Here is a 7,996-nt window from a genome sequence, read left to right on the forward strand (position 1 = left end):
TTACATCTGATACATATTGAACAGCACCTTTGAATACGAGCCCCAGGAGCAAACCTCTGTTCACCATTCATATCAGCAAATAAGCAGATAAATCGCCAGCAAAATATGGCAGGAACACACCTGTCATTTCCCTTTGATTAAATGTATCCTGAAATGGCCACAATCTGCATAAATATACTGTAACTGTCAAAGGGTAAAGTATAGTGCAACACAAATAACACCAACTCATGCAAACCTAATTAATATTTGAGATTTATCTGTAACTGTAAATATAACACAAAATCCTTCATTTTGCAATAAGGCGATTGCGGATCATGAAGAATGTGTGTGTGTGTGTCTGTGTGGAATGGTTTTTCATACTGGGTTGCTGCTGCTATGCTTATTAGTCTACAGCTGTTTGGGTTGTTTGTGACCCAATTTCACTGGATTTCATTTCAATATCTCCAGTTTGAACTATATCCACCCTGAAATGGACCTGAAATCCAGCTGTCCAGATATTCTTGAAATAAGATGCACAACTCCTGATGGCTTGAATTTGAGATCATTCTTTCTGACCACACCAGCTGTATAAAAGCCAGTTCCCAACTTTTGTGCTTCCCAATATTTCATCACATTCTTCTGTGACCAGCACTGGCGCCAACTCCAGGGAGCATTGGTACCCAATTTTTTTCCTTGTTGTGGGTGCTCAGAACCCATTCCATGGGACCTTGGACATGACTTCCAGGTCCTATCTGAGACCGGGGGGGAGGGGGGGTTGGAGGTAGCAAAAATTGGATGCAGAGTAGCTATTTCCCCCTGAGATCCTATGTAAACTAGAGAAACTGGGGGCTGAACTTGGAATATTCAGCATTCAAAATGTACTCCTCTATTGAACAATTGCCTTAAGAGAGTTCTGGTTTTAGATCCTTTATCATTGGCACTGATCCTACCTGAAAAAAGGGGGGAAAACATTATATTCTTGGTTTGCAGCATTGCAGGTTTTTCTTATCAGGGGAAAAAAAAAGCTTCAGTAATTGCTTTTCCAACTTGTACCATAAACATCTTTTTAAACAACATGCCCCCCCCCTTTTATGGCTTTAATTATTTACCATGTATTTACTGCCTTCCCTCTCTCTCTCTCTCTGCAATATGAAGCTTTTAAAATAATTTTTCTAACAGGTTTTGTAGTGAACTACCTAATATCTAGAATATACTCCAAGGACATGCTCCTGTAGATAGCATAGAAAAGAAGTTTCTTTCACCCCTAGAAGGGCAAGTGGAGAATCTAATACTCAGTATTTTATCTACAAAAGAACATTCACCTAATCCACTCTTAATGCATGTTGATTTAGGAATGACTTGAAAATATAAACTCTCTGAACAACTCCCACAAGAACCTCCCAGCAACTTTATTATATTTCAAGGGATGATTTAAAATCAAAGAAACACACACACACACACACACACACATAATCATGAAAATCTTTAGTTTTATGTACTGCATAAACAGTCTGTCAGCTCTGAGCTACCTGTCAAAGGGTTATCTCAAAACTGCTTTTGATTAAAGGGCCTTGTCCATGCTTTCCAAAGTGGAGATATTATACGAACAATGATGCAAAACATGGCTGCAAAATAACACGACAGTGCTTCACTCTTAGAAAAGAAGAATACAGTGGTACCTCAGGTTAAGTACTTAATTTGTTCTGGAGGTCCGTTCTTAACCTGAAACTGTTCTTAACCTGAAGCACCACTTTAGCTAATGGGGCCTCCTGCTGCCGCCGCACCGCCAGAGCACAATTTCTGTTCTCATCCTGAAGCAAAGTTCTTAACCCGAGGTACTATTTCTTGAGAGTCCCATGGACTTGCAAGAAGATCAAACCTATCCATTCTTAAGGAAATCAACCCTGAGTGCTCACTGGAAGGACAGATCCTGAAGCTGAGGCTCCAGTACTTTGGCCACCTCATGAGTAGAGAAGACTCCCTGGAAAAGACCCTGATGTTGGGAAAGATGGAGGGCACAAGGAGAAGGGGACGGCAGAGGACGAGATGGTTGGACAGTGTTCTCGAAGCTACCAGCATGAGTTTGACCAAACTGTGGGAGGCAGTGGAAGACAGGCGTACCTGGCATGCTCTGGTCCATGGGATCACGAAGAGTAGGACACAACTAAACGACTAAACAACAACAACAACAACAACTATTTCTGGGTTAGTGGAGTCTGTAACCTGAAGCATATGTAACCCAAGGTACCACTGTATATGATGATTCAGCACAGGGGGCCATCTGGCCAGCAAACAATGGCCAGCAAAATCGCTCTGGGAAAGACCTAAGTAGAGCCTTCTTGCAAAAGTCTTTCCTTGAGATTTAATTCCAGCAACTCGTATTCGGAAGTAGGCTAGCTCTGAACAAGGAGGTGGGGGTTGTCACTGGCATCATGCCAAACAGATGTGAATTTGTTGAGTTTCAAGTCATCTTATGCAGCGCCCATCGACGCATCTTTCCCCCTTCCCCCAGAACCTCTTTAATCAGTGGTTTCCAACTAATGCACTATGGCACCCTGGGGTGCCTTGACTGATGGTCGGGGGTGCCGCAGGCAGCACTGGCCTCTGTCCCTCTTTCCTTCCTTCTGATGCCCTCTCAGCACAGCTGTTTGTTACAGCAACCCTGGCTACAAGATCCCCAGATGAATGGTGCCTCAGGCTGGTCTAGGGGTGCTGGTGGCCAGGAACTGAGGCAGTCTCAGAGTAAGCAGGCAAGTGGGTGAGGAAGCCCAGCCAGCCAGTCTGCCAGCCCTTGCTGTTGGGAATGGACAGACAAGTGGGAGGCTGGCAGGCGCTGCACTGGCCTTTCTTGTGCTTGCTGTGTGCAAGGCCCGCCTGGGAGCTGAGTGCCCAGTGATGAAGATGAGCCTTTCTGCCATACAGGCCTGGCAGTGCCCACTGCTGCCTCCCAAGGTAAGGTGCTGGCCTCACCTTTGGCCAGTCTTGGTTGGGCCACTAAGGCTGGGGGCATCCTCTTCCCAGGCCCCTGGGAGGCAGTGTGAGGCGGTACCTCTCTTTGGGGGAAGGGAGGCGCAGCTGACAGACCAGGGGCAGCAGCAGCAGCTGCCCAGAGGACTCCCAAGGAGAGGAGAGAAGGCTGAGGAAACACTCCACAATGGAGGGTATTCGAAAAAGAGTGAGAGGCTTACAGCTCTGCAGGCGACACCATCTTTCAGACAAACTTGCCTTACAGAAGGGCTGTTGCAAGGATAGAATTAAGAAAGCTATCCTGAGTTGTTGGAGGAAGGGTACAAATTTCTTAATAAATGTACTAAGAAATAAAGGCAACAAGTGGGGATGGAGTAATAATAATAATAATAATAATAATAATAATAATAATAATAATTTATTTATACCCCTCCCATCTGGCTGGGTTTCCCAATCGAGTGTTATATGGTCTCAGTGGCCACTCCCAGTCACCAGTCTAGCTGCCGCATTCTGGATTAATTGCAGTTTCTGGGTCACCTTCAAAGGTAGCCCCACATAGAGAGCATTGCAGTAGTCCAAGTGGGAGATAACGAGAGCATGCACCACTCTGGCGAGACAGTCCGCAGGCAGGTAGGGTCTCAGCCTGCGTACCAGAAGGAGCTGGTAGGCAGCCGCCCTGGATACAGAATTGACCTGCACCTCCATGGACAGCTGTGAGTCCAAAATGACTCCCAGGCTGCGCACCTGGTCCTTCAGGGGCACAATTACCCCACTCAGGATCAGGGAATCCCCCACACCCGCTCGCCCCCTGTCCCCCCAAAGCAGTACTTCTGTCTTGTCAGGATTCAACCTTAATCTGTTAGCTGCCATCCATCCTCCAACCGCCTCCAGGCACTCACACAGGACCTTCACCGCCTTCACTGGTTCTGACTGAAAAGAGAGGTAGAGCTGGAGATGAGTTGGACCCCGATAAAGAAGGATTCTCAACTGCACAAAGCATTCTATTTGTGTTCAAGTGAATGTGACTTGTATGTGTGCCCTTGGCCACACTGAGTGTTCATGTGCTCAGGCAAAGGCCTGAGTGCACTTTTACTCACCCATCTTATTCAACATCTTATTCAACATCTTTATCAACGACTTGGATGATGGACTCAAGGGCATCCTGATCAAATTTGCAGACTGGGAGGGGTGGCTAACACCCAGAGGGCAGGATCACACTTCAAAACGACCTTGACAGATTAGAGAACTGGGCCAAAACAAACAAGATGAATTTTAATAGGGAGAAATGTAAAGTATTGCACTTGGGCAAAAAAAATGAGAGGCACAAATACAAGATGGGTGACACCTGGCTTGAGAGCAGTACATGTGAAAAGGATCTAGGAGTCTTGGTTGACCACAAACTTGACATGAGCCAACAGTGTGATGCGGCAGCTAAAAAAGCCAATGCAATTCTGGGCTGCATCAATAGGAGTATAGCATCTAGATCAAGGGAAGTAATAGTGCCACTGTATTCTGCTCTGGTCAGACCTCACCTGGAGTACTGTGTCCAGTTCTGGGCACCACAGTTCAAGAAGGACACTGACAAACTGGAACGTGTCCAGAGGAGGGCAACCAAAATGGTCAAAGGCCTGGAAACGATGCCTTATGAGGAACGGCTAAGGGAGCTGGGCATGTTTAGCCTGGAGAAGAGGAGGTTAAGGGGTGATATGACAGCCATGTTCAAATATATAAAAGGATGTCACATAGAGGAGGGAGAAAGGTTGTTCTGCTGCTCCAGAGAAGCGGACACGGAGCAATGGTTCCAAACTACAAGAAAAAAGATTCCACCTAAACATTAGGAAGAACTTCCTGACAGTAAGAGCTGTTTGACAGTGGAATTTGCTGCCAAGGAGAGTGGTGGAGTCTCCTTCTTTGGAGGTCTTTAAGCAGAGGCTTGACAACCATATGTCAGGAGTGCTCTGATGGTGTTTCCTGCTTGGCAGGGGGTTGGACTCGATGGCCCTTGTGGTCTCTTCCAACTCTATGATTCTATGATTCTATTTCTATTTTGCCACATTTTCTCCCACCCCTCTCTCTCCTTCAGTCCCTCTCCCCTGATTTGTATGCTTTTTGTTTAAGCCTTCACCTCCACAAGCTCTTACACTGTGCTTAAATATAACATTTAAAACTGCCTTGCTAATATCCAGAGGGGCTCAAAAAAATAAAATACTGTACGTAAATAATTTCCCCCACCCCCACCGTCATAGCTATGTGATATACTGATGCTTTAAGTCATTCTGCAAGCTGGATTGCTGCAAGTCTGCTGGGATGATGTAATAGTCAGGCTAAATAGAATGAATTTAAAAGGAGCATAAAGAAGACTTCAAATACAGAGTTGCTTCAGTGAATTCGTGCTTATGTATTGATTGCATATTGTATTTTCCCCCACAGTTTTAAAAGATGTGTTGGCAGTTCGTATCCAGATTATTGTAGGGGTATGCAATAAGTTGTCAACAAATCAAAGAATCCTGCTTCTGAAGCCACAATACACATTAACTCTCTTTGTTTAGATTACAGCTAATTTCAGGTAGCTTTCAGCTGCGTGGAGATTTTGCTCTTGGTTAGTAAGCTCCAAGGGACGCAGGTGGCGCTGTGGGTTAAAGCCTCAGCACCTAGGGCTTGCCGATCGAAAGGTCGGCGGTTCGAATCCCTGCGGCGGGGTGCGCTCCCGCTGCTCGGTCCCAGCGCCTGCCAACCTAGCAGTTCGAAAGCACCTCCGGGTGCAAGTAGATAAATAGGGACCGCTTACCAGCGGGAAGGTAAACGGCGTTTCCGTGTGCGGCTCTGGCTGGCCAGAGCAGCGATGTCACGCTGGCCACGTGACCCGGAAGTGTCTCCGGACAGCGCTGGCCCCTGGCCTCTTGAGTGAGATGGGCGCACAACCCCAGAGTCTGTCAAGACTGGCCCGTACGGGCAGGGGTACCTTTACCTTTACCTTTAGTAAGCTCCAAAGAAGTTAGGAAAAGAACGAGATGGCACAGAAGTATAGGAAAAAGTAACAATCAGAGATCTTATGGTTTTCTTCTGCTTAGGCTGTTATTTTAGTTCCGGGTCAGTCAATAGTCATTCATACAAAAATGCTGGGGGCATTTTTCTCAATTTTTGTTTGTGAATATCCACAATGTAATCACAATGCAAATGTTAAGAAGTCCAGGCAAATTGTATTGAATGCGCAGAACCCCAGAGATAGACTACACCCTGCATCTGAAAGTGGAAAATCAAGGCTTATGTGATTGAAGTTGGGGCTTACGCCAAGACACTTGGAAGTGGCATAATGCTCTAGGCCAGGGTGGTCCAACATGCAGTCTGAGGACCCCATGAGACCCTCAGGGCCTTTTTGGCAGTCCTCAGCAACGTGTGACGCTCCCCTCCCCCGGCCCCAGTCCTCGCACTGCCTTCCCAAAGCTGGGTAAGTGAGATGCTGGGCTTTGAGAAGGTAGTGGGGGGGGGGCTCTGACAGGGTCCTAGAGTCCTCTTCCCCCCTCGCCAAAGCCTAGTTAGTGCTTTTCCAGCTTTGGGAAAGAGGTGGGGAGGCTCTAGGGTCCTGTCTTGTACCCCACAGCGCACAACAAGGCAGTGTGCAGCCCATGGGTTTTGTGTCAAAGCACTCTAGCAGCCCACTTGGTATTAAATGTTGGACTACATAGGCACATGTTTAGGGAAGTTTTTAATGTTTGGTGTTTTATCACTTTAAAAAAAAAAACCAGCCAGATGGGCAGGGTATAAATTATTATTATTATTATTATTATTATTATTATTATTAGCATCACAGTACATACCAACAGAGGGACGCGGGTGGCGCTGTGGGTTAAACCATAGAATCTTGGGCTTGCCGATCGGAAGGTCGGTAGTTCGAATCCCCGTGACAGGGTGAGCTCCCGTTGCTCGGTCCCTGCTCCTGCCAACCTAGCAGTTTGAAAGCACGTTAAAGTGCAAGTAGATAAATAGGTACCACTCTGATGGGAAGGTAAACGGCATTTCCTTGCATTGCCCTGGTTCTCCAGAAGCGGCTTAGTCATGCTGGCCACATGACCCGGAAGCTGTACGCCTGCTCCCTCGGCCGATAAAGCGAGATGAACGCTGGAACCCCAGAGTGGGTCACGACTGGACCTAATGGTCAGGGGTCCTTTTACCTTTACCTTACATACCAACAGTGCTTTTTTCAGGGGGTTACTCAAGGAAATGCAGTACCAGCACTGTTTGTTTGTTTGTTTGTTTGTTTGTTTGTTTGCTTGCTAAAAAGTGTGACACTTTCTGTGCCGACTTCATAGTGAGTACCAGCACCTATTTTTCTAGAAAAAAAAAGAACTGCATACCAAGTTGCACAGTAAAAGTTTCTCTCAGGCAGAGCAAGGAGAGGAAGCAAATGGAAGCCATGATATTCTGTTTTAAGAGGCCAGTGAGGCACCAGTAGAGAGTATGCCTCCTGTTTGACCTGAGGCTAATTGTTGCCTGAAGAAAAGTATGTGTGAATGATCCAACAATCATCATGCACGCCCCCTCCCATAATGTGTTGGCGTTTCGCACACAAAACATTGCATGGGCTCTGTGCAAACCATAAATAATTATTTTGCAGTCAATGAATACCTCTTTCTCCATAGTGTATATAAACATAATTTGGCAAGATTTATTCGTATCCAATTAACCAGATATCAAGTGCGTCATGTGGGGCGTGCAATTAAAAAAAAAGTAATTAATTAAATGTGCCTGAAACTGAACAAAAACAATATTTATTTGAACAATATTCCACTTGTTCCTTTCAATTAGATTCTACATTCTTTGACCTCAACAGAGTATATTTTTAGTGATGTGTCATTTGTAAGAAAAGAAAAGCAAAAGATTTATTGTGTGTCTGACTTTTAAGAACTGGAAAACATCCAATTAACAGCAACACTGGAAAGTATAAAATATAATTTTATTTGAAAGGATGTTACCGGGGTTGTTTTGATATATGCTCTGTTGGGAAAGAAAAGCACAGTAGTGACAAATAAATTCATAATGCAGGAACTGT

The sequence above is a fragment of the Podarcis cretensis genome (genome assembly GCF_951804945.1).
Source record: "Podarcis cretensis genome assembly, chromosome: 13".
Taxonomy (NCBI): domain Eukaryota; kingdom Metazoa; phylum Chordata; class Lepidosauria; order Squamata; family Lacertidae; genus Podarcis; species Podarcis cretensis.